The following is a 6,000-nucleotide window of genomic DNA, read 5'->3' as shown; positions in this document are numbered from 1 at the left end:
GCATTAAATATGACTGTAGCTATATGTAAAGAGTAGGTGGTAAAGGGCAAAAGACCAGGCTGCATAGAGACTGGTTAAGAACCACGGGAATAGTTCTCATGGAGTATCTATTGCTTCTGGTGGCTTGTAGCATAGTAGAGGTTTTGTGTGTGTGTGTGTGTGTGTGTGTGTGTGTGTGTGTGTGTGTGTGTGTGAATGTCAGAGATATTGGAGATAAAATCAATTAACTCATACAGAAGGGGAGATTGTTTCGTATTTTTTGTGAGTAGGAACAACTACAAGTCCAGGTTTCCCCAAAGGGCTGAAAAGACTTCAGGAATTCTTCTACAAATAATGGGTAGAACCTTCGGAGAACATCTTTTTATCACACTCTCAATTTTTTAGCTTGATGTAGATGTGATATCTGCTACCATGTTGCAACAGCTGAGGCCATGGGCACAGGAAAGAAAGACAACATGCTAAGGATGAGTGCATAGGAATGTGAAAGGTATCTTGATGATGCCCATGAGCCCCTGACAAAACAAACAAGAACCACCAATTCCATATTTAGAATCCAGTGAAATAATTCATACCCTATGATTCATCCTCAGACTCAAACGTGCTTTCCAGTGATTTGGTCAAACATATGTCTGCCTTATTACAGACTGCTATAGTTACAAGAGAATGTAATACTATTTTAAAAGGAGGAAAGATAGTATTTTGTTGTGAATCTGAAAATTCCTTGATGAAAGAGTAAAAGAAGTCTATAGGTAATGGGGAAGTTTTACAAGTGAGGGAAAGCATCTGGAAAACAAAGTGGTTTGATTTAAAAGATTTAGAATAGGAGGAATAAGTAGATAAAAGGATATGTATTGTGCACAAACAAATGGCCGTAGGTAAATTCAAAACATGAAGTTGAGAAGTAGCAGTGGAGAGAATACAGTTATCATATTCAATGCACACCCTATGAAACTAAGAAAATTTGAGGGGAGGGTTTGTGTTGGGAGGGATGGAGAAAAATGATCAAGATGCATTGGATTTATAAGCTGATTTATGGGATGGAAACTTTGTACAACTACTTAAGGACACTAAAATGTAATTTAAAAAGATGGGAATCATCAGATTATCTGAGACACCATAGTAACTGACCTTTTTGTTATGATTTTGTGAGAATAGATCTCAATATGAAGTCCATGTTGACCTCAAACTCATGATCCTCCTCCCTCATTAATGCTGGGACTACAATAAATCTGACAGTTTAAAATCAAAACAGTGAAGACTTATTTTCCTCCATTTTAGTTGCCAGACCCATTCTAATCTATAAATATTTCATAAACTCTCTATGTCAAAATACAAGTCCAGTGTTAAATGTGTAGTTTAACACTGTTTTGTGGTTGCTAAATCAACAATTACACTACTGGTTCCATAAGAAGGTGATAGCCTAGCCCTAGACTTCTGTATTGCTTAGTTGAGAACTCTAAAGATGGACATAAAAGTTGATTTCTATTGTACTTTGTGTACATTCAATAATATTTTTCTGGTCATCTTTATCTTTATGTTGATGATTTTTAATCTGTATGTTGATGGTTTGAATAAGACAATTTAAATCTTAAAAAATGGTGCTTTCTCATATGAGATACGACAATCAAAATTAATTTCTTAGAAGGCAAGTAATAGGAATTAAAAATCAGACTTAGAGCTTAAGTCTGGCATTTGCTATCCTAGCAAAGCCTGGCATTGCAGGAGAGGTTGGGAAATGGATAAACTCCTTTTTAAGTATCTATGTTGGGATCTGGACTGAGGACACACAAGATCCCAACAGGAATATTAAATAAATATGGCCAGGGAAAATGAAGAAAAATCACATTTCCTCAGAGACAGCTACAGCTGTGCCTTGCATTAATCTATCTATTCTCTTTGCACTTCACAACTCCTCCTTTCATTCTTCCATGCCTTTTATTTCTTCCCTCCCTTCTTCTTATTCCTTTTATGGACACTTCTATCCTTTAAAAATCAAACATGTATCTCCTTGTTCTTTTACTTCACGGTTAAAGAATCTGCACTCTACTCTTTTGTTTTTCCTTTCTATGTCTACCCGTCCATGCTGTTGGATTTCATTGCTCAACTTTTAAAGTGGGCACTGCAGCCAGGTTGAAACTGCAAGTCATTTCCTACAAGATCGTATCTGCGAAATTAGCTAAATGAATATCTAGAAGTTTAAGATTTCTGGCCACAAAATACTTTAGCATCACACATTTTTCCTGAGCACTTGACCTAATCAAGGTGATTTGTCCAGAGCAGTGCCTCTCTGCCAGTCAGTCCACTCTGGCTGAACCATTCCTTTGTCTTTCTTGCCCTTCCCACCAGATTACAGTTGTGGAACTTATCAGCTTTTTGTTCCTTTCTTCAAATGGCCCAAAAAGACCTTGTGACAGTAGTTCTGCCAGCCACATGCAGGAGAGAAGCAGTGTGTATTTGTGACTTTTCTTCTACTAACAATTATCGTCAGCCCTCCTTCCTTGTTGCTAGAACCTACCTTGTTTGTTTTCTCTACTCCCAGATGCGGAGGATCACACATTTTCTCTTATTTACTGTAGTCTAGCAGCTGCCCACCACTTTCACTCAGCTGCTTTCTTTAAGGTCCTTGAATTTAGAAGACATCTATCAATCCTCAACCTTTGACTTATCTTCAACATCGATACTGTTGGCAACTTACTTTTAAACATTCACAAATTTTCTTCATTTCCCACTGTGTCCTTATTCCTCACCATCTTTGGAAGCTTATACTCTTCTTTCCTATTGATATTATCACTGTAAGTGGAAGATTTTTTGCTATGAGATCAGTGTCACGATCGATGCTTTTAATGCATGATCTCATTCAATGCTCATAGCAACCGCGGACCAGTTGTTTTTGCAGAGAATGTAAATGATACTTGTAGCAAAACAGCTTTGTGTGGTAGAGAAAGGAACTTGGGGTTCATCCTCTTCTGGTTATCTTTGCTATTCCTATGGCTTCAAGAACCATTTACATGAAGATAAGCCTTGGATTTGTGTCTTCAGCTCTGATATTTCTGAATTACAAGGCCAAATATTTACTAGTTCCTTGATATTTCTGCTTTGTTGTTTTAAAGGCACACCGAGTTAAATGAATAGAAAATGTGATCTCCTAGTTTTTCTGCTGGATCCATTTCCTGCTTATAGTTGAGAATCCTGACTGTAAAAACCTGTTACCAGGTCTATGCTATAGAACAACCCCAAAACAGAGGTGTTTGTCTTAGTTTATTTTGGCTGATAGGACAAAATACTGTAGGCAAGTTGGTGTATAAACAACAGAACTTTATTTCTCTTAGTTCTGGAAAGTCTAAGATCAACGTTCCACGAGATTTTCTGTCTCATGCACCTCCTGGTTCGTAAAGTGTTGCCTTCTTGCTGTGTCTTCACATGGCAGGAAGGTGAAGAGAACTACCTGGGATTTCTTTTCTTTTCTTTTCTTTCTTTTTTTTTTTTGTCGTTCGTGGGGCTTGAACTCTGGGCTTGAGCACTGTCCCTTAGCTCTTCTGCTCAAGGGGAGTGCTCTACCACTTGAGCTACAGTGCCACTTCCGGTTTTCTGGTGGTTTATTGGAGATGAGAGTTTCACTGACTTTCTTGCCTGGGATATCTTTGAACCATGATCCTCAGATCTCAGCCTCCTGAGAAACTAGGATTACAGGTGTGAGCCACCGGCGCCTGGCTTGGGATTTCTTTTATAAGACATTACTCCCATTTATGAGGACTCAGTCCTCGAGACCTAATCCTTTCCCAAAGATCACACCTTGAAATACCATTGTGTTCAGTTCAACGCGGCACTTTTGAGTGGACATAAGTATCGTCTTTCACCCTTAGTTCCTTCCTCTGCTATAGGTATGTTCCAAAGCATTCCAACTTGAACTCCTAAATGCCTCTACATCCATCTGTCATCCTCCACTTTCATTGCTCCTCCCTCAACTAAATTGTTATTTCTCAACTGGAACTGCAAAACAGCCCACCTAGAAACTTCGACTATTTTAACCCTGCTTATCCTATATCATATGGTATGCCAAGCAATTGTTTAATAGTAATCTCTCTTCTCATACCCTTTCCCCCAGTGGTACCCCTTGGACTTGGGATAGAGAGCGGATATCACCCATAGGCCTTGTGTGATACAATTCTCTATGGCCTACATGAGCAGAGTCTTCAGCACTATCTTGTTCCTCCTCTCCTACTATACTCTGTCCCTAGCCACTCACCCTCAGTGAAACTTCCCTGAAATATTTCTTCCAACCAAGCCATGTCATGTCATAACATATTTATTCAATATAAGACTGTTATGTTGTTTTATCTACTTAATGGTTTACGTTTATCCTGTTCTTGAGTTTAGATTCTTCTTTTATCTTCTACTTTATATCTAAGAACAGGATTCTAAATTAGTTCATTTAGACCTTTTTTTTTCTTTAGTAAGAATCTGCTGGTTGTAAACTAAGGTTTTATTTGCTATTTGTTCAAAATCTTGTATGATAGTTCTGCTGTATAAAGAATTTCAGGTTGGCAGTTACTTTTTGACCCGTTGAATATATATTATTTTATTGTCTTACATTATTTTTGCCTGCCAATCCTTTGACTATAGCTGGATAGCTGGTTCTTTTTTTCCCCTTCCCTTCTGCTACTATTAAGACATTGCTCTTACGTTGGATTTTATTCAACATAGCTGTGATATGTCCAAGTATGTGTTTCCTTTTTCTTTTCACACTATTTGGGTTAATTTGTTTCTCTGTTCAGGTTTTTCTTTTTGCCAGACCTGGGGCTTGAATTCGCTGCTCCTGAGCTTCTTTTGCTCAAGGTGAGTGCTTTACCAATTGAGCCACAACACCACTTCTGTTTTTTTTTTTTAAAGTAGTTTATTGGAGATAAGAGTCTCACATAGTTTCCTACCTAAGCTGGCTTCCAACCATGATCCTCAGATCATGAGTGAGCCCAGCCACTGGTACCTGGCTGGGGGGGAAGGGGGATGTAGTTGTGGAGGTGGGAGGGAAGGGAAGGTAGAGGAAAAACAAAGTAGGAGGTAACAATGCTTGATAGGAAATATACTCTTGACCTTGCTCATGTAACTGTAACCCCTCTGTACAGTAGTTTTACAATTAAAAGCGTATTTAAAAAAAGTTTGAAGAGACTCCCTAAGCACTAAGCCATGTCACTCATGACTCTGTAGTACCTGGCACAGAGCCCAATAGTAATAGTTGGTCTACAATATTATTTAATGAGTTACAAAAATGAAGCATTAAGAATGTTTTGATATGACTGTCTTGCAGAAAAAAATGAGATAAAAATAGCAATGAAATTCCATTCAGATTTGTCATTCCACAAGAGACTATCTTGATTTAAAAAATTACAATATATGAGTGTAGTAGATAGAACAGAGTATCTTGTGAATCTCTGATTTTGATGTTGGCACATTGGAAAAATACACTTTAACAGAGATGAATGTTGGTGGTAAGATAAAGATGGGGCATAATAATGTAATGTCAGAAGAAAGCTGCTGAGATTTTAGGAAATAGATACATACTCTGGCAGACATGAAATCCTGGAAGGCTCCAAAATATCTGGACTCTTGGAGGAAAGGAAGATAATTCAACTTTCTTATTTCTTAGGAAATCACTGATGTAAGCAAAAGTCATGTGCTATCATTCCAGACGTTATTCTCTAGCTGGTCATCTGATTCCAGGTCAGGGCTGAGCTAGCCTAGCTCCTTTCAAAGGTGACCTGTTCACTACTGCTGGTGAAATGTTGATTTGGTTATGCTCTGCTTGCCAGGTTGTATTTTCTCTTTTGTGGTTGGTCTGTGTCTCCGTGCCTGGGGTCATAGGAGCACAGGTAGAAGGCGGTTATCTGATGGAAGGAACAGGATGCAGTCAGTGATCTCTTTGCTTCCTCACCTTTGTCAAGGTGAGGCAATTTACTAGTGGGCAATCCTTAAGAATTGGCTGCTAACAGAATCCTTAAGGAA

The sequence above is a fragment of the Dipodomys spectabilis genome, unplaced genomic scaffold (genome assembly GCF_019054845.1).
Source record: "Dipodomys spectabilis isolate Male_0828 unplaced genomic scaffold, ASM1905484v1 ptg000092l, whole genome shotgun sequence".
Lineage (NCBI taxonomy): Eukaryota > Metazoa > Chordata > Mammalia > Rodentia > Heteromyidae > Dipodomys > Dipodomys spectabilis.
This window is presented reverse-complemented; position numbering follows the sequence as displayed.